Raw genomic sequence first — 22,197 nt, 5'->3', positions numbered from 1 at the left:
AGTTACACTCATAGCATTTGAGCTGCAGGTATCCTCAGCTATCCTTGTATCTTTCACCAAGATTAGTTAGAACATAGAACATAGAAAAATACAGCGCAGTACAGGCCCTTTGGCCCTTGATGTTGCGCCGATCCAAGCCCACCTAACCTACACTAGCCCACTAGCCTCCATATGCCTATCCAATGCCCGTTTAAATGCCCATAAAGAGGGAGAGTCCACCACTGCTACTGGCAGGGCATTCCATGAACTCACGACTCGATGAGTAAAGAATCTACCCCTAACATCTGTCCTATACCTACCACCCCTTAATTTAAAGCTATGCCCCCTCGTAATAGCTGACTCCATACGTGGAAAAAGGTTCTCACTGTCAACCCTATCTAAACCCCTAATCATCTTGTACACCTCCATCAAATCACCCCTAAACCTTCTTTTCTCCAATGAAAACAGCCCCAAATGCCTCAGCCTTTCCTCATACGATCTTCCTACCATACCAGGCAACATCCTGGTAAACCTCCTCTGCACCCGTTCCAGTGCCTCCACATCCTTCCTATAGTATGGCGACCAAAACTGCACACAATACTCCAGATGCGGCCGCACCAGAGTCTTATGCAACTGTAACATGACCTCAGGACTCCAGAACTCAATTCCTCTACCAATAAAAGCCAGTACGCCATATGCCTTCTTCACCGAACTATTTACCTGGGTGGCAACTTTCAGAGATCTGTGTACATGGACACCAAGATCCCTCTGCTCATCCACACTACCAAGTATCCATTAGCCCAGTACCCCATCTTTTTGTTACTCATACCAAAGTGAATCACCTCACACTTAGCTACATTGAACTCCATTTGCCACCTTTCTGCCCAGCTCTGCAGCTTATCTATATCCCGCTGTAACCTGACACATCCTTCCTCACTGTCAATAACTCCACTGACTTTCGTATCATCCGCAAACTTGCTCACCCAACCTTCTAGCCCCTCCTCCAGGTCATTTATAAAAATGACAAACAGCAATGGTCCCAAAACAGATCCTTGCGGAACTCCGCTAGTAACTCCAAGATGAACCTTTACCATCAACCACTACCCTCTGTCTTCTTCCAGCCAGCCAATTCCTAATCCAAACCTCCAACTCACCCCCAATGCCATACCTCCGTATTTTCTGCAGTAGCCTACCATGGGGAACCTTATCAAATGCCTTACTAAAATCCATATACACCACATCTACCGCTTTACCCTCGTCCACCTCCTTAGTCACCTTCTCAAAGAATTCAATAAGGTTTGTGAGGCACGATCTGCCCTTCACAAAACCATGCTGACTATTCTTGATCACATTATTCCTATCCAGATGTTCATAAATCCTATCCCTTACAATTCTCTCTAAGACTTTGCCCACAACAGAAGTGACACTCACCGGCCTATAGTTATGAGGGTTATCCCTACTCCCCTTCTTGAACAAGGGAACCACATTTGCTATCCTCCAGTCTTCTGGCACTATTCCTGTAGACAATGAGGACATAAAAATCAAGGCCAATGGCTCTGCAATCTCCTCCCTTGCTTCCCACAGAATCCTAGGATAAATGTCTTCAGGCCCAGGGGACTTATCTATTTTCACCCTTTCCAGAATTTCCAACACCTCTTCCCTACACACCTCAAAGCCGTCCATTCTAATTAATTGTGACTCAGTATTCTCATCGGCAACAATGTCCTGTTCCTGAGTGAATACTGACGGAAAGTATTCATTCAGTGTCTCCCCAATCTCTTCAGCCTCCACACGCAACTTCCCACTACTATCCTTGACTGGACCTATTCCTACTCTAGTCATTCTTTTATTCCTGACATACCTATAGGTTTTCCCTCATCCTACCAACTAAGGACTTTTCATATCCCCTCCTTGCTGCTCTTAGCTCTCTCTTCAAATCCTTCCTGGCTACCTTATAACTCTCAATCGCCCCAATTGAACCTTCACGCCTCATCTTTACATAGGCCGCCCTCTTCCCTTTAACAAGGGATTCCAATTCCTTATTAAACCATGGCTCCCTCACACGACCCTTTCCTCCCTGCCTGACAAGTACATACTTATCAAGGACACTCAATAGTTGCTCCTTGAACAAGCTCCACATATCAATTGAGCCCTTGCCTTGAAGCCTACTTTTCCAAGCCACGCATCCTAAGTCGTGTCTCACCGCATCATAATTTCCCTGCCCCCAGCTTTAACTCTTGCCCTGAAGTGCACACTTATCCCTCTCCATCACTAGAGTAAAAGTCACCGAATTGTGGTCACTGTCTCCAAAGTGCTCACCTACCTCCAATTCTAACACCTGGTCTGGCTCATTACCCAGAACCAAATCCAGTATGGCCTCACCTCTTGTTGGCCTGTCTACATATTGTGTAAGGAAACCTTCCTGCACACATTGGACAAACACCGACCCATCTAACGAACTCGAGCTATAGTTTTCCCAGTCAATATCAGGAAAGTTAAAGCCCCCATAACAACCACCCTGTTACTTTCACTCTTCTCCTGAATCATCCTCGCAATCCTTTCTTCTACATCTCTAGGACTATTAGGAGGCCTGTAGAAAACTCCTAACAGGGTGACCTCACCTTTCCTATTCCTAACCTCAGCCCAAACTACCTCAGATGGTGAGTCTTCCTCCATCGTCCTTTCCACCGCTGTAATACTATCTTTGACAAGCAATGCCACACCTCCCCCTCTTTTACCCCCACCTCTGACCCTACTAAAACATTTAAACCCTGGAACCTGCAACAGCCAATCCTGTCCCTGTTCTACCCATGTCTCCGAAATAGCCACAACATCGAAATCCCAGGTACCAACCCACGCTACAAGTTCACCTACCTTATTTCGTATACTTCTTGCATTGAGGTATACACACTTCAAGCCACTTTCCTGTTTACAGGCACCCTCCTTTGAGATTGATGCCATGTTCCTAACCTCCCTACACTCCAGGTCCTGCACTCTAAAGCTGCAGTCTAGGTTCCCATGCCCCTGCAGTGTTAGTTTAACCCCCCCCCCAAGAGCACTAGCAAACCTCCCCCCAAGGATACTGGTGCCCCTCAGGTTCAGGTGTAGACCATCCTGTTTATAGAGGTCCCACCTTCCCCAGAAAGAACCCCAGTTATCCAAATACCGGAATCCCTCCCTCCTGCACCATCCCTGTAGCCATGCATTTAACTGTTCTCTGGATAATTCTTTGGATAATTTTGAAAACTGAATGACATTTTTTCACGTTAAATGGAAGTTAGTCTCTCTCTGCAAAGAGTAACTTACAGTCAATGAAATGTCTAATCACTGTTGTAAACATGTACATGTTAATACAGAACTTAAACATTGCTAAAAGGAGACAAGAAAGTGAAACTTTTTGTCTTGTACTCATCAGAACAATAATACAAGAACCTAATTGGATAAAAGAGAGTCCCATTTATACAGCATGAGAAGAAGATGCTGATTGAGTGGACCACCATTGGCTAGAGATGCAGCAAGAACAGTTAACTGTTAATCTTAATTTCCAAACCAGGCAGGTTGATTCTGATTGGTCAGGGCATTGCTATGGGCATGCAGTGGAGTTTGACTGTCTGTATGACCTCCTAACAAACAAAAGCTCAGCAACTCTGGTAGCATTTGTGGAGAGAAACCAGATTACCATTTCAGGTCTTGCGACCCTTCTTCAGAAATAAGATGTTTCCAGCATCTGCAGTTCTTTGGGTTTTTTTAAATTCAATGTTTTTGCAAATTCCTTTCGCCCCCATAAAACAGGGAGCAGTTATTCCTGTTGTAGTATGGGAAATACAGCAGGTAGCAATCTGGCAAACAACAATGAGCAGATAAATTTGATTTTAGTGGTGTTGTTTGAAGTTAAAGTATTGTCCAGGCATCAGGAGAAATCTTTTGTTCTGCCAATACTTCTGTGGGATCTTCTCTATCTGGCTGAGAGTGTTATACAGGCCTCAGTTCAACATATCGACTAAAACATGGCATTACCATCCCCAATAAGGCAATACTCTCACAGTACTGCAATACAGCCAACTACAGTTCCCAGGAGTGGAACTCAAAGTTCACCTTCCATTCGGCTGATCACAAGCTCCTTGTGAAGAAGCCCTGTCACTACCTCCTCACGTCCAAAGGTGATGAATGGGGTTAGCGCTGGGGTCAGTACTTGGACCCCAGTTGTTCATATTACACAGCAAGGACTTGGATGTATTAGGAATCATCCAATGTGTCACATTCCTGATTCTACGTCCTGACCTACAGCCAATGTAAGTCTTTATGCTGACGTTTATTTTTAGACAGTATTGCTCCTTAAGAGAGGGATTTAATGGTAAACAGTACCAGGAGAGCAACACAAAGGAGGAGAGCAGCATGCTAGTTGGAGAAACTGAGAGCCAGATTCAGCAACAGCAGTTAGCAATGAGTTCCGAGAGTCACAGAACTTCCTTTGGGTAACTCCTCAGGGCAGAGTTGCTGAAAGTTGAGTTGAAAGGTACCCGGGAATTTCTGGTTCAGATCGAGTGTGCGATGAAGCAGAGCATCAATGTTTAAAGCATGGTCATCCTTGAATTACAGCCTTGCTGAAAGACTGTCTTTGCCTGTCACTCCAATTAGACTGGCCTCTGAAACAGACCTGCATCTGGAATCGAGCAGCAGTTTCCAGCCAAGTCACAACTGTTTAGTCTAACGGGGTTTAGGAGAATCTTGATAAAGTGCTGTATGTTGCCAGCTCATTTAAGCTACACATCTGGGATTCAGCAGAGTGAGGTGTTAGTCTGTGATTTATTTAGAACACTCATGTGGCTTTTATATTTGGATTAAGTTAACCAAATGGTTATCAAACTGTCGTAAAAATGACTTACAATATACTTCTTGTCCCATTTTATAGGAATCACCACTGCACCTCCCAATATTCCCCTCTCATTGTGTTTGAGTTCAACAGATTCCACTGTAATTCATTCATACTCCTGATATCCAAAATGCTCAAACTTTGCAAAGCCCTAAAGCAGAAGATTTAGAGGACAGAAACACCCATCCTATCGGTATCACAAAATCCACAGGACATTCTAGCAATCAGGCATCAAGATGGTGACCAACAAAGATTTTGAGGGCATTAGGACCCCAATCAAGGAGGTCCTGAGCTCTAGGGAGGTGTTAGCCAATTAGAAGCAGCTCCCCCACTCGCCTGGGCAGAGACTGTGGTCACACCTTCCTCCTAAACCAGGCCTTAACCCTAACCAGGACCTGACTGTAACCCCAGCCTAACCCTAACCCTGACCTGAACCCTTACCCTGATCATAACCTGAACTTGAGCCCAAATTCAGACCTTAATGCTAACCCTAAACCTAACTTTAACTCTTACCCTGACCCTAATCCTAACCAATACCCTTCCCCTCACCATAATTCTAACCCTGACCCTAATCTTAACTCCAATCTTAACCTTAACCCTAACTTTAACCCTGAACCTAACTCTAATCCTGACCTTAATGCTGACCCTCACCCTAACCCTGATCCTGGTTCTAACTCTAACCCAAATACTAACCCTAACTCACTGACCCTGACTCAAACCCTAACTTTAACCTTAACCTTAAACCTGACCCTAACTGTGACTCTGGCCCCAAACCTAACCCTAAACCTGAGCCTGACCCTAATCCTGGCCAGAACTTTCTGGACTCCCAGGATGAGTGGAGATGATGGAACAATCTGTCAGCAGTTGACCCTGATCTGTATTCAGTCCCTTGACTGTACAGATCGAGGGACAGGAGCCCAGATGGCACCCCACTCTCTCCGTCTGGAGCTTAAGTTAATGCAGCCCAAACAGGAAGTGGCCTTTTAACCCTGGAAGGATCTCTGCTGAGGCAGGAGGTTCAGGCTTGGAGCCACTGCCCAGAACTGAAACCCTAATGAGGTGGGAGGTGTGGGGAAGGTTCTAGAAATTAGTTTTCTTTTCCATTTCAAAGTATTTGTTTCCAGTATTGAAAGATTCCTTCCGTACACTTATTTAATCGACTTTGACTCTGAATCATTGATTGCTCGGGCTCGACAGCTACAGAAACCTACCTGCACCTTCCTCAAAATATGCTTCCTCTTACAATCTTTTTAGACCTTAGTTGAGTGATGATTTTTCATTCCTTCTTGGGATCTCCAGCCTAGAATTTGTTGTTGGGAACATTCACAAAAATATCTTGTCACTCTTTTCTACAACAGATGTCTTTGTGTTGGTCTGTTATTGGAGAGTAACAACTCAGGCAGAGAAAAATACCCTCACATGATGAACAGAAATTTCTGGTTATTTACTCTTTTCAATTTTCATGTTCACTGAAATATAAGCCCTTTGTCCCTTAAGTTGTTTTCTAAAAATATAAATCTGCACTCCTTCCAAAAAGATGTAGTGTAATAACTTCAGCCTTGTACCTTCTCCCACTCCCCAAACTATAACACAATACAACACTCAGCATAGTCACACAGCCCTCGGTATGACCCTGGGTACACCAAACAGACTCTGGAGTTTGGTTTCTTCAGCTTCCTCACATTAACTAGTTAAAACAAACAGATTTTGTGCTAAATGTTCCCCTTATTAACATGATTAAACATCAAAGATTTAGAAAAAACTTTTTTTATTTTCTATTATTTTGATATTGAAGGTGAATATCAGACAAATGGTAATCCTGATCACTATACAGCATTGGCTGTACATGAAAATTAATTTGGGCTGGAAATCCTAAAATGACTGCATAGACTCCAGAACAAAGGGGATGCTCCTGGAGTCTCACAAGGCAGAGGTCTGGTTAGTATCACTTCTATTAAAATGCTTAAAAGATGGCTGCCACCAGTGGGTGGGCCTCAGGATAGAGGTCACATGAGCTGGCCACATGGTCTGCATGCCAATGGAAAATTGGATAAGAATGTTGCTAAATAGTTAACAAATTGAATAAATCGCTGCACTGCCTTTATTCCTATTGGTTGCTGCATCATTGCTATAGCACCCACCTTTCAGGATCTTGTTGTCAGTACATGGCTCATGTAATTGACATCAGGCATCTTGAATTGCAATGTTTACTTGTTCATCTTCAGGTTCATCTGGTCAGCTCTTCTGAAAAGTTATACTATATTCTGATTGTGGTCAACAATAAAGAAAACCAGCTCCTTTCATTTTAACTAATTCCACAGAGGCCAGTATCCGGTCACCAAATTACTCTTTATTTATACATGGAGAGTCCTTGACAATGATAAAGATTCCTCAGAGCCAGCTCTCAGAGTGAACAGAATCTCTGACACTCCTGTTTCTATCTGTCAGCCTGGGCTTCCTGATTGGGCCAGGTTAACAGCCCCAATCAGGGAATTCATATTCTATGACGTCTACCTGGCTGACCTCAGTACAATCACTACACCATTGAGTCTGTGTTCATAACCCAGCTGATTATGCACAATAGCATCTATTCCATCGCGCTGTCTATTGTGTTGATCTCTGGAGTTGTCAATAGCTCTGGCAGCTGTTCAGATTCCTAGGGGCCAATCACATAGTTGTTGGCAGGCAGAAGGCCTTTGTCATCGACAATGGGTTATCAGTTCATGTATCAATCAGCCACTTGTTGCCAGCCAAATCCCATTTTGTTCACCTTCCCTGCCCCCCGCTCACTGCAAGGAAACCTCCCCCATTGCTTGAATGAACAGCAGTATACAACATTTACAATCAGTGTTGGCAACCCCTTGTTAAAAAGTGCAGCAATCCCTTTCGCAATCTTTCTTTTTAAAACATTCATTTTTCCCTTTCAGTCCACAATCAAAAATATAGAAACATAAAAAGAGTTGTGGTCTAAACAGTTTCTCCCAAACAGTAATAAGTAAATAACTACTCTAACTGCTCTGGCTTCTTATACTGATTTGTCACCATTTCAGAATTTTGCTATTATATGTGGGAAAACTGTTTTGCTTCATACTACCTCATTTTGACTGGAACTGGGACAGGGGAAATTACAGCCATTGGTTCCTGCCCAGTGTTCCAATTGCAGTATGTTTCTTTGTTCATTTTTCGTTTCTATCAGTTTCGGGAAGCAGATGTCACAGCGTGAAGTATTTCTATATCACTCTCTGTTAGTAGCTGCGCTTTATTCTTCAACACTCAGTCCCAGCTCCACTTCTAACACCATTTTCTGTGTCACAGGCTAAAATCTGGTCTGAACTGTGAGTTCATTGAAGGGCTTGTCAGACTGATTCCTTTTGGTAGAGATGACCTGACTATGAGAAAGTGGGGTCTGCAGATGCTGGAGAGTCAGAGTCAAAAAATGTGTTCCTGGGAAAGCACAGTAGGTCAGGCAGCATCCGAGGAACAGGAGAATCGCTGTTTCCTGATGAAGGGCTTGTGCCCAAAATGTGGATTGTCCATCACCTGATCATGACAGACCAGGAAGAATGGTTACACATGATGACATTTAAATTCAATTACAATGATTTGGTAGGCGTTCACAATGAGATACTCTGGGACAATAATTTTGTAAAACCAACCCATGTGACATCGATTGGGATAGAGTTGAGGAGATTGTGAGAGTTTGCTCAATGTTTTTTCAATGTGACCCGGACAGGGGTGGGGACAATAGTGTTTCATTCACAGAGTCTTTCAATTAAAAAGGGGTGCAATCCTCCATGATGGTCTTCCCCAGAGCATTCAGGCCTCAAAGTTTCCTCAAAATTCAGCTGGTTATGCTCAGACCACCATAAAAACATTTTGATGATTTAAAGTGGCAGCACATATTTGAGCGTTGGGCCAGAGCTCCAGGCTAGTCATTGCTAACTGGGAGCTTCCACCCACAACAATTCATCAGAAATGAGGAATCAAGGGTGACCCTTTCCTTTGGTGAAGATATTGCGTCGGTGAGAATTGCACAAGGGATCAATTCACTCCTTCTCACTTTGTGCTTTCCATATTTTCCCCAACAAATCTTTGAAAATGTTTATCTGAAAAATTTGATGAAAACATCTTTCTCTCCAAATAAGCAATTGATATTACTCCGTTGTCCTAAAAAATAGATGTTGAAATAAAAATGTAACAAATGGCAGAGAGCAGGATAGGTCTCGGGGAGAGATCTCATTGCTCAGCCCTTCAACAGGCTACACTTTTTTGATAAGCTTATGGTTCATTTTTAATCTCAATTCATCTTGCCAACCAATCACCATCTTCCTGGATTCTACTGGAGTTGGACAATCTATTGATTTCACCCTCAAATGTAGCCATCGATAAAGAGAAACCTGATGATTTGCTGAGAAACTTGAGGATGTATTCAAACTATTGAGGTTTTCAATACAAGTTTTAACGAAAACAAAGAGTGTTTTTTTAAGTTTCTTATCCTGAATAAAACACTCGAAATGCTGTTCACACAGAGAATTGTTTTCAGGTTCTGCTATCTGACACTCAATGAGATTGTTCAAACAGTAATAAATGAGGAATAAATCTGTGTGAGTGGCTTTGGTAACGAGGGCAATAATCATTGGGAAGGGTGGAGCATCAGCAGCTTCCCTTCTGACATTAATGATGGGCTGAGTGGCTTCAACTCAACATTCATCACAGAATGGATACTCCAACAGAACAGTACATCTCCAGGACACCCACACCAAAAAACTCCACCGCCTCTTGGCCAAACATTTAATCTCCCCTCCCACTCTGCCGAGGACATACAGGTCCTAGGCCTCATCCACCGCTGCTCCCTCACCACCTGATGTCTGTCAGAAGAACGCCTCATCTTCCACCTCAGAATATTCCAACCCCAGGGCATCAATGTGGACTCCACCTGTTTCCTCATTTCCCCTTCCCCCACCTCACCTCAGTTCCTAACTTCCAGCTCAGCACCATCCTCATGACCTGTCCTACTCCACCCTCCCCTCTGACCTATCACCTTCATCCCTACCTTCATTCACCTATTGTACTCTTAGCTACCTTCCCCTCAGCCCCATCCCGCTCCCATTTATCTCTCCACCTCGGATGCTCCCTGCCTCATTTCTGATGAAAGGCTCCTGCCTAAAATGTCAATTTTCCTGCACCTCGGATGCTGCCTGACCTACTGTGTTTTTCCAGCACCACTCTAATCTTGACTCTGATCTCCAGTATCTTTCGCCCAGTATTAAGACATGTCCAGTCCTTCCACAGTACTGACCCTCCGACAGTGCGGCACTCCCTCAGCACTGACCCTCTGACAGTGCAGCACTCCCTCAGCCCTGACCCAAAACAGTGCGGCACTCCCTCATCACTGACCCTCCGACAGTGCGGTACTCTCTCAATACTGACCCTCTGACAGTGTGGCAATCCCTCAGTACTGACCCTCCAACAGCACAGCGCTTCCTCCGCAGTAATCCTCTGACAATGTGGCACTCCCTCAGCACTGACCCTCCAACAGTGCAGTGCACCTTCAGTACTGACCCACCAACAGCACAGCGCCCCCTCAGTACTGACCCTCCAATAACACAGGGCTCCCTCAGTACTGACTCTCCAATAACACAGGGCTCCCTCAGTACCGACCCTCCAATAACACAGGGCTCCCTCAGTACCGACCCTCCAATAACACAGAGCTCTCTCAGTACTGACCCTCCAACAGTGCAGTGCTCCCTCAGTACTGACCCTCCAACAGTGCAGTGCTCCCTCAGTACTGACCCTCATCAGTGCAGTGCACCTTCAGTACTGACCCTCCAATAACACAGGACTCCCTCAGTACTGACCATCCAACAGTGCAGTGCTCCCTCAGTACTGACCCTCCAATAACACAGCGCCCCCTCAGTACTGACCCTCCAATAACACAGGGCTCCCTCAGTACTGATCCTCCGATAACACAGAGCCCCCTCAGTACTGACTCTCCAATAACACAGGGCTCCCTCAGTACTGACCCTCCAATAACACAGGGCTCCCTCAGTACTGACCCTCCAATAACACAGGGCTCCCTCAGGACTGACCCTCCAATAACACAGAGCCCCCTCAGTACTGACCCTCCAACAGTGCAGGGCTCCCTCAGTACTGACCCTCCAATAACACAGGGCTCCCTCAGTGCTGACCCTCCAATAACACAGAGCTCCCTCAGTACTGACCCTCCAATAACACAGGGCTCCCTCAGTACTGACCCTCCAATAACACAGGGCTCCCTCAGTGTTGACCCTCCAATAACACAGAGCTCCCTCAGTACTGACCCTCCAATAACACAGAGCTCCCTCAGTACTGACCCTCCAATAACACAGGGCTCCCTCAGTACTGACCCTCCAATAACACAGGGCTCCCTCAGTGCTGACCCTCCAATAACACAGAGCTCCCTCAGTACTGACCCTCCGATAACACAGGGCTCCCTCAGGACTGACCCTCCAATAACACAGGGCTCCCTCAGTACTGACCCTCCAATAACACAGGGCTCCCTCAGGACTGACCCTCCAATAACACAGGGCTCCCTCAGTACTGATCCTCCGATAACACAGAGCCCCCTCAGTACTGACTCTCCAATAACACAGGGCTCCCTCAGTACTGACCCTCCAATAACACAGGGCTCCCTCAGGACTGACCCTCCAATAACACAGAGCCCCCTCAGTACTGACCCTCCAACAGTGCAGGGCTCCCTCAGTACTGACCCTCCAATAACACAGGGTTCCCTCAGTGCTGACCCTCCAATAACACAGAGCTCCCTCAGTACTGACCCTCCAATAACACAGGGCTCCCTCAGTACTGACCCTCCAATAACACAGGGCTCCCTCAGTGCTGACCCTCCAATAACACAGAGCTCCCTCAGTACTGACCCTCCAATAACACAGGGCTCCCTCAGGACTGACCCTCCGATAACACAGAGCTCCCTCAGGACTGACCCTCCAATAACACAGGGCTCCCTCAGGACTGACCCTCCAATAACACAGGGCTCCCTCAGTACTGACCCTCCAATAACACAGAGCTCCCTCAGTACTGACCCTCCAATAACACAGGGCTCCCTCAGTACTGACCCTCCAATAACACAGGGCTCCCTCAGTACTGACCCTCCAATAACACAGAGCTCCCTCAGTACTGACCCTCCAATAACACAGAGCTCCCTCAGTGCTGACCCTCCAACAACACAGGGCTCCCTCAGTACTGACCCTCCAATAACACGGGGCTGCCTCAGTACTGACCCTCCAATAACACAGGGCTCCCTCAGTACTGATCCTCCGATAACACAGAGCTCCCTCAGGACTGACCCTCCAATAACACAGGGCCCCCTCAGTGCTGACCCTCCAATAACACAGAGCCCCCTCAGGACTGACCCTCCAATAACACAGGGCCCCCTCAGTGCTGACCCTCCAATAACACAGAGCCCCCTCAGGACTGACTCTCCAATAACACAGAGCCCCCTCAGGACTGACCCTCCAATAACACAGGGCTCCCTCAGTGCTGACCCTCCAATAACACAGGGCTCCCTCAGTGCTGACCCTCCAATAACACAGGGCTCCCTCAGTACTGACCCTCCAATAACACAGGGCTCCCTCAGTGCTGACCCTCCAATAACACAGGGCTCCCTCAGTACTGACCCTCCAATAACACAGGGCTCCCTCAGGACTGACCCTCCAATAACACAGGGCTCCCTCAGGACTGACCCTCCAATAACACAGGGCTCCCTCAGTACTGACCCTCCAATAACACAGGGCTCCCTCAGTACTGACCCTCCAATAACACAGGGCTCCCTCAGGACTGACCCTCCGATAACACAGGGCTCCCTCAGGACTGATCCTCCGATAACACAGAGCCCCCTCAGTACTGACTCTCCAATAACACAGGGCTCCCTCAGTACTGACCCTCCAATAACACAGGGCTCCCTCAGTACTGACCCTCCAATAACACAGGGCTCCCTCAGTACTGACCCTCCAATAACACAGGGCTCCCTCAGGACTGACCCTCCAATAACACAGAGCCCCCTCAGTACTGACCCTCCAACAGTGCAGGGCTCCCTCAGTACTGACCCTCCAATAACACAGGGCTCCCTCAGTGCTGACCCTCCAATAACACAGAGCTCCCTCAGTACTGACCCTCCAATAACACAGGGCTCCCTCAGTACTGACCCTCCAATAACACAGGGCTCCCTCAGTGTTGACCCTCCAATAACACAGAGCTCCCTCAGTACTGACCCTCCAATAACACAGAGCTCCCTCAGTACTGACCCTCCAATAACACAGGGCTCCCTCAGTACTGACCCTCCAATAACACAGGGCTCCCTCAGTGCTGACCCTCCAATAACACAGAGCTCCCTCAGTACTGACCCTCCGATAACACAGGGCTCCCTCAGGACTGACCCTCCAATAACACAGGGCTCCCTCAGTACTGACCCTCCAATAACACAGGGCTCCCTCAGGACTGACCCTCCAATAACACAGGGCTCCCTCAGTACTGATCCTCCGATAACACAGAGCCCCCTCAGTACTGACTCTCCAATAACACAGGGCTCCCTCAGTACTGACCCTCCAATAACACAGGGCTCCCTCAGGACTGACCCTCCAATAACACAGAGCCCCCTCAGTACTGACCCTCCAACAGTGCAGGGCTCCCTCAGTACTGACCCTCCAATAACACAGGGTTCCCTCAGTGCTGACCCTCCAATAACACAGAGCTCCCTCAGTACTGACCCTCCAATAACACAGGGCTCCCTCAGTACTGACCCTCCAATAACACAGGGCTCCCTCAGTGCTGACCCTCCAATAACACAGAGCTCCCTCAGTACTGACCCTCCAATAACACAGGGCTCCCTCAGGACTGACCCTCCGATAACACAGAGCTCCCTCAGGACTGACCCTCCAATAACACAGGGCTCCCTCAGGACTGACCCTCCAATAACACAGGGCTCCCTCAGTACTGACCCTCCAATAACACAGAGCTCCCTCAGTACTGACCCTCCAATAACACAGGGCTCCCTCAGTACTGACCCTCCAATAACACAGGGCTCCCTCAGTACTGACCCTCCAATAACACAGAGCTCCCTCAGTACTGACCCTCCAATAACACAGAGCTCCCTCAGTGCTGACCCTCCAACAACACAGGGCTCCCTCAGTACTGACCCTCCAATAACACGGGGCTGCCTCAGTACTGACCCTCCAATAACACAGGGCTCCCTCAGTACTGATCCTCCGATAACACAGAGCTCCCTCAGGACTGACCCTCCAATAACACAGGGCCCCCTCAGTGCTGACCCTCCAATAACACAGAGCCCCCTCAGGACTGACCCTCCAATAACACAGGGCCCCCTCAGTGCTGACCCTCCAATAACACAGAGCCCCCTCAGGACTGACTCTCCAATAACACAGAGCCCCCTCAGGACTGACCCTCCAATAACACAGGGCTCCCTCAGTGCTGACCCTCCAATAACACAGGGCTCCCTCAGTGCTGACCCTCCAATAACACAGGGCTCCCTCAGTACTGACCCTCCAATAACACAGGGCTCCCTCAGTGCTGACCCTCCAATAACACAGGGCTCCCTCAGTACTGACCCTCCAATAACACAGGGCTCCCTCAGGACTGACCCTCCAATAACACAGCGCTCCCTCAGGACTGACCCTCTGACAGTGTAATGCTGTTAAAGAGATGATGTGGAGGTGTAGGAGCTGGAGGAGATCCGAGATAGGGAGGGGGCCAGGGGCTGGTGGAGGTTACAGAGATTGGGGGGGTTAGGGGCTGGAGAAGGTTACAGAGATTGGGAGGGGTCTAGGGGCTGCAGGGGCTTACAGAAATAAGGAGGGGGTGTAGGGGCTAGAGGTGGTTACACAGATAGGGAGGGGGTGTAGGAGCTGGAGGAAGCTACAGAATTAGGGAGGGGGTGTAGGGGCTGGAGGAGGTTACAGAGATAGCGAGGGGTGTAGGGGTTGGAGGAGGTTACAGAGATAGGGAGGGGAGTGTAGGTACTGGAGGGGAAGACAGAGATAGGGAGGGGGTGTAAGGGCTGGAGGGGGTTACAGAGATAGCGAGGGGTGTAAGGGCTGGAGAAGTTTACAGAGATAGGGAGGGGGTGTAGGGACTGGAGGAGGTTAAGAGACAGGGAGGGGTTGTAGGGGTTGGAGGGGGTTACAGAGATAGGGAGGGGTGTAGGGGCTGGAAGGGTTGATGGGGATAGGGAGGGGTACACAGAATATTGAACAATACAGCACAGGAATGGGCTCTTCGGCCCCTTTGGCCCATGACGTGCCAACCATGACTCCATATTAAACTAATCCCTTCAGCCTGTCCTTGGTCCATATCCCTCCACTCCATATTTATTCATGTGTTTATCTAAAAATCCCTTAAATGCCCCGATCATATCTGCAGCAACCACCACCCCTGGTAATGTTCCAGACCCCGACCACTCTCTGTGTAAACAACTTGCCCCTCACATCTCCTTTAAACCTCTCTCATCTCTCTCATCTTCAATGCATGCCTGTAGTATTAGACATTTCAACTCTGGCTGTCAACCCTATCTGTGCATTTCAAAATTTTATAGACTTCTATCAAGTCTCCCCTCAGCCCCCGCTGCTCAATAAAAACCACCCTGAGATTTTCTAGCCTCTCCTTATAGCCCATACCCTCTAATCCAGGCAGCATCCTGGTCAACCTCTTCTGCACCCTCTCCAAAGCCTCCATATCCTTCCTGCAACCAAAATTGAATACAATACTCTAAGTGTGGCCTAACCAAAGTCTTATAGAGCTGCAACATGACATCCTGATTCTTATACTCAATTCCCTGAGCAATAAAGGTAAGTCTGCCATATTCCTTCTTTACCACCCTATCTACCTGTGTGGCCACTTTCAGGAAGCTATGGACTTGAACCCCAAGATCCCTCTGTCCATGCTGTTCAGGGCCCTGCCATTAACTGTATGTTTTGCCTTAATATTTGACTTCAAAAAGTGCAGAACCTCACACATACCCAGATTAAGCTCCATCTGCCATTTCTCCACCCATATGTGGAACTGATCTATATCCTAATGTATCCTTTGACAGCCTTCTACACTACCCACAACTTTCTCTGATCTTTGTATCATCTGCAAATGTATTAATCCACCCATCTACATTCCCATCTAATTCCTTTATATGGTGTATATAGGTGCAGTGGCTGAAGGAGATTACAGAGATAAGGATGTGTGTTAGGGCTGGAGACAGTTACAGAGATAGTGATAGATGAAGACAATGAGAGATTTGTAAAGGAAGATGAATTTCCAAGGTTGTAATACTATTGAAGGCATGACATGGAATATCTGCGCATTAAACAGCTAATTGCTATTGTTTTCCAAATCAGCTTGATCCTATTATCCAATTGGTGTGTGAGCCTCAGTTGAATTTCACCCTTTCCTTTCTTTAAACTATTTTAGTAAATATTTCAATGTTTGCACTTCCACACCTAGGGCAGTGTGTAAACAGGATTTCACACAGAGAATCTCAAGGCCAGCTAATCACAGGTACAGCTTAAAATTGATGAAATCTGGACGTGTTCTGAACTGTAGCTCAGACGATCAATCAAGGCAAAAGTTTGCAAGTTCTAGTCTCACTCCAGAGGTTTAAGTAAACATTCCAAACCGACACTCCTTGTGCAGTCCTTACTGAGCGTTGCAGTTTTAGATGTTGCATTTTTCAGATAAAGTACTAAACTAAACTTCTATCTAACTTCTGTAGTCTCTGTGAATGATATTGGGAAGAGGTGATTTGGAGATGCCGGTGTTGGACTGGGGTGTACAAAGTTCCTGATGAAGGGCTTTTGCCCGAAACGTCGATTTCGCTGCTCGTTGGATGCTGCCTGAACTGCTGTGCTCTTCCAGCACCACTAATCCTGTACAAAGTTAAAGATCACACAACACCAGATTATAGTCCCACAGGTTTAGTTGGAAGCACTCGTTTTTGGAGCGCTGCTCCTTCACCACCTGATGAAGGAGCAGCACTCTGAAAGCTAGTGCTTCCGAATAAACCTGTTGGACAATAACCTGGTGTTGTGTGATTTTTTAACTTTGGGAAGAGGAGCATTGAAGTTCTCCCTGCATTCCTAGGATCATTATCCCTCAATCAGCATTAACAAGGGCTTGCTATCTGTTATCACCAGACTGTGGAAATGATCATCATGTTTCCTACATTACATCAGTGGCCACTCTTTACAGGTTCTCCACTGGCAGTAAAGTGCTGTGTTGGGATTGTGAAAGGTGCTATACAAATACAAGTCCTTTTTCTCAATTATGAAGTGAATACCTCTACAGTATTTTCCAATGAATCGCAATCCTGAAATGCAAAGAGATTGGGGAAAGATATTGTGTGAGCTGTAAGACTGACACCACAAGTGTTTAGCTTTTGAAGCAGTAAGTGAGGAAGATGTGCACAGCATGTGAGCATAATGCATCCTGCATACAGTTCAAGGCATTAAAGATCCTGAGCAATGCATTTGTAATAGCAAGAGGGCCATTAGTTGTCAGTACTTTAACAGTGAGATTTTAATCACCATGCACTGAGATTCGCAGTAAATTACATTCTTCTAATCTAGTTGTTGACAGCACTGCTCCCAAACCAGCCCAAATCAGATCGATATTGCTAGCTACTTGGGTGTACGCTTATTTATCTCATCTATATTTTGTAGTAGGCTAGATACTGGAGATTAAAGATATGGAAAGGAGTGATAAGAAGGATCTTTTACCCTCACTTGTAGGCACTGAGACTTAAAATGTTTATTGTAGTTACCTGCTGCAATCAAAATACTTTATTGAGACATGGCACCACTCAGTATACAGAGAGGGTCAAAGGATAGGATTTAAATAAGTAAATGTTACATTTCTCAAGTGCTAATATAAAAAAGGTTTACCTCAATGAGAACATTTGCGTTCACAGGCAGTGAATGTTGCGTTGGCATAGCTTTGAAGCACAGAGTGAGATTTTCTTTTTCACTCACTGGCTAGCCCAGTATTTATTTCCCATCTGTGATCAACCAGAGGGCAGTTTAGAGTCAACCATGTTGTTGTGGTTTTGGAGTGATATGTAGGCCAGACCATGGAAAGATGGCACGTTTCCTTCCCTAAAAGAGATAAGTGAATCCGATGGGTTTGAATATCATTCAATAGCAATTACAGTCGTCATGAGGCCAAATGTTTATTTTGAAGGATCAATTTAGAATCCATGAGATTCCTTGCTTAATTTTATCTCAATGCAGAGGCTGTAGTAGGAGTGCTTGATGCTGGATGAATCGACAGTACCAAGGTAACCCGTTCAAAGTTTGTGAGAAGATTTGTAGCTCGGGTGCTTGTTGTTGTGGTTCTGTTCACTGAGCTGGGAATTTGTGTTGCAGACGTTTTGTCCCCTGTCTAGGTGACATCCTCAGTGCTTGGGAGCCTCCTGTAAAGCGCTTCTGTGATCTTTCCTCCGGCATTTATAGTGGTTTGAATCTGCCGCTTCCGGTTGTCAGTTCCAGCTGTCTGCTGCAGTGGCTGGTATATTGGGCCCAGGTCGATGTGCTTATTGATTGAATCTGTGGATGAGTGCCATGCCTCTAGGAATTCCCTGGCTGTTCTCTGTTTGGCTTGTCCTATAATAGTAGTGTTGTCCCAATCGAACTCATGTTGCTTGTCATCTGCGTGTGTGGCTACTAAGGATAGCTGGTCGTGTCGTTCCGTGGCTAGTTGGTGTTCATGGATGCGGATCGTTAGCTGTCTTCCTGTTTGTCTTATGTAGTGTTTTGTGCAGTCCTTGCATGGGATTTTGTACACTACATTGGTTTTGCTCATGCTGGGTATCGGGTCCTTCATCCTGGTGAGTTGTCTGAGAGTGGCTGTTGGTTTGTGTGCTGTTATGAGTCCTCGTGGTCGCAGTAGTCTGGCTGTCAGTTTGGAAATGCTCTTGATGTATGGTAGTGTGGCTAGTCCTTTGGGTTGTGGCATGTCCTCATTCCGTTGTCCGAGGACATGCCGCAACCCAAAGGACTAGCCACACTACCATACATCAAGAGCATTTCCAAACTGACAGCCAGACTACTGCGACCACGAGGACTCATAACAGCACACAAACCAACAGCCACTCTCAGACAACAACTCACCAGAACGAAGGACACGATACCCAGCATGAGCAAAACCAATGTAGTGTACAAAGTCTCATGCAAGGACTGCACAAAACACTACATAGGACAAACAGGAAGACAGCTAACGATCCGCATCCATGAACACCAACTAGCCACGAAACGACACGACCAGCTATCCTTAATAGCCACACACGCAGATGACAAGCAACATGAATTCGACTGGGACAGCACTACTATTATAGGACAAGCCAAACAGAGAACAGCCAGGGAATTCCTAGAGGCATGGCACTCATCCACAGATTCAATCAATAAGCACATCGACCTGGGCCCAATATACCGACCACTGCAACATTCAGCTAGAACTGACAACTGGAAGCAGCAGATTCAAATCACTATAAATGCCGGAGGAAAGATCACAGAAGCACTTCACAGGAGGCTCCCAAGCACTGAGGATGTCACCTAGACAGGGGACGAAACGTCTACAACACAAATTCCCAGCTCAGTGAACAGAACCACAACGAGGTAACCCGTTACTAGCAACTCACGCGAGGTCGTAGAGTTAACTGCAGTGAAGAACCAAGGGGTTGAACTTCAATGTCATCGAGGAATAAGGAAGAAGACTTCTCCAGAATGAGAGACTGCTTTTCCCCTCATAGAATCCCAACAGTGTGGAAACAGGCCCTTCGGCCCAACAATTCCACACCGACTCTCTGAAGAGTGACCCACCCAGACACATTCCCCTACCCTATTACTCTACATTTACCCCTGACTAATGAATCTAACCAACACATCCCTGAGCACTATGGGCAATTTTCCAGGGCCAATTCAGCTAACCTGCACATCTTTGGATTGAAGAAAGAAACTCACACAGACACAGGGAGAAAGTTCAAACTGACAGCCTCAGACAGCCACCCGAAGCTGGACCCATATCCCTGGTGCTGTGAGGCAGCAGTGCTGACCACTGAGCCACCGTGCTATCCTCTATTTCAGCATTTTTTTACTGAATAACCAAACACTCAGAAGCTGCTTTGTGCTGGTTCCAAGACAGTTCCAAAGTGAAAGAGCTCCTGACTTCCAGCACATCCAACAGGATACATCAGCAAATAAGAATCTTACACAAACAAGGGTACAATTCCATCTAATAATTTGCACTGTGGAGAAAAGAAGATTTTGACAATGAATGGGATAAACAGTTCACTTGGGTGGAATGAATCTTTGCCAATTCCCTTGGGGAATTGTACAGCAAGTACCTGACACATAGTCAGAGTCGAGGGCTGGGGCTATAGAGTGGGTAGTTATTGAAGGTAGGATTTCACAGCAAGACTTTGATTAAATGGGTTGGTTGGAATTTTGCCCTAAAGCTTCAACAGTCTAAAAAGAAAATAAAAACGACTTTAATGAATGATTGTTTATGCAAAAACAACAGTTGCACAATAAATGTATTTTTGATTGTATTCTCCATGTCTGTTGGTGGGATGGATGAATGATCTACATTAAAGAATAATAAACAGGATCAGAAATCTCAACCCTTTGATCTGACCTGGGTCAAGGCCAGAATCACTACATTTGAAGTACCCATTAATCAGTATAAAGAAAATGCAGTCTTCAGAAATGGCAATTATACATCTCCCTCTACCAATCCCACCCATGTGTTGATATTAACCAACCAATGAAAACTTCCAGAACACTTTACATGCTCCAAGAATGAAACATGTTATGAACTTTGTTATACTTTTATGTTATTTTTTTTAATCATAAGCCAATTCATTCTACACTGGATAAAATGAATTGTTAAATTAATTGTATAACAATGGTTGGATCATTCCTCCTCAGGGATTGACACTTTCCCAAGAACGTTGCCAAAATGTAGGTAAGTGAATTAAATACAAATGTAAAAAATGAACAGTTCTGGGGTCAGTGTAAATCTGGGACACTTCAAACTCTTCACACAAATTAGTTTGATGAGTTCAGACTTTCCATTTCTACAAGTTGCCTCTTTCTCTTACAGAAGGCAAACAATCCTGCAATTTGAGTGTCAGTTCCCTCTCTCCAAGTGCAAGCCAACTTTCTGTGGCCTTATTAATCAATCTGTTAATAAAGTAAAATCTGCACATCTGAGCAGTTAGCTGTGGAATGTTTTCACATTTTAAAAAGGACTCAGTCCACCTTCACAAGAAATTAATTTGAACACCACATGATAGACTATTCCTGTCTTTATGAAGCAGTGTACCCACTAACCATGGACCATGCAATGGGAGATCTGTCATCAATGAAAAAAGCACTCCTGGCTCCAAAATGAAACACTGAGCAGAATACATTTGTCACAAACAATTAATGAACAAACTAACAGATAACTTCGGAGTATGAGTAGTCCATTCAGCCCCTCAACTCTGTTCCACCATTCAATAAGTTCACGGCTAATCTGATTGCAACCTCAGCTCCACTTTCCTGTCTATCCCCCGGATATCCTTTGACTCCCCTGTTTGCTAAGAATATGGGGAGGGGGCAGCATATAAAGGTAAGCTGTTTGTTGAATGAAATGATTCCCTGGCAATCTTTTCAAACTCTGAAATCAGTACACCTTGTTGTGTCAGATGTCTGTATAAACTTCAGGATTCATCAGTTTTACTTCGGATTCTGGGAGGCATCCTAGTTATTCAGCCGAGAGTTCGTTTACAGAGATCAGTGAGTTTGAATCATTCTGTGGCTGAAACAAAGACAACCAACTCTGGGAGACAAGCAAACGTAATTGAAAAATGCACTGACGAGGCTACAGAGACACTGACAAACAGCAGGGCAAGGAGGAAAGAATGGACTTGAGCAAGAGTAGGTACAAATTCCTCACCTCTGTTGATCAGCGTGATGTGGCTGACCAAACTATTATCCTCACAATGTGTGGAGTTAAGCCGTAGCCTGATTTGCCTGACTGATCTTACCTTTGACCCTTCAGTTAACATCACAGAATGAAAGAAGCTCAGAACAAACTGGTTCATAGGCAAAAAATGTTGCAGTTTTGCATTCTTCAGCCCAGCAGCTAAACTAAACCCCTCCTCCTTAATGCAGTGTTGTTATTTTAACAATGTGCTAACCCCATTTAAAATAAACCAGTTCATATCTTCATATGGAAAGGAGGCAGGAAAATGCAAGAGAAAGATATTGAATGACCAGTTGTACCTCTTGGGAATCAATCTTCTCCTGAGT

At 46.0% G+C, this 22,197-nt stretch overlaps 1 long non-coding RNA gene across 1 annotated transcript in view; it reads right to left on the bottom strand.

Moving 5' to 3' along the window:
• LOC140467113 (uncharacterized) overlaps nucleotides 1-21,894 on the bottom strand; it is a 29,842-nt gene extending 7,948 nt beyond the window's left edge. The window contains exons 1-2 of the long non-coding RNA XR_011955349.1: nucleotides 21,842-21,894; nucleotides 17,791-18,000 (exon numbers count right to left, since the gene is read on the bottom strand). This is a non-coding gene — a long non-coding RNA (uncharacterized lncRNA). The remainder of the gene's footprint in view (nucleotides 1-17,790; nucleotides 18,001-21,841) is intronic.
• Nucleotides 21,895-22,197: the final 303 nt, after the last annotated feature.

The sequence above is a fragment of the Chiloscyllium punctatum genome, chromosome 45, assembly GCF_047496795.1.
Source record: "Chiloscyllium punctatum isolate Juve2018m chromosome 45, sChiPun1.3, whole genome shotgun sequence".
In the NCBI taxonomy this organism is placed as follows: Eukaryota; Metazoa; Chordata; class Chondrichthyes; order Orectolobiformes; family Hemiscylliidae; genus Chiloscyllium; species Chiloscyllium punctatum.
This window is presented reverse-complemented; position numbering and strand designations above follow the sequence as displayed.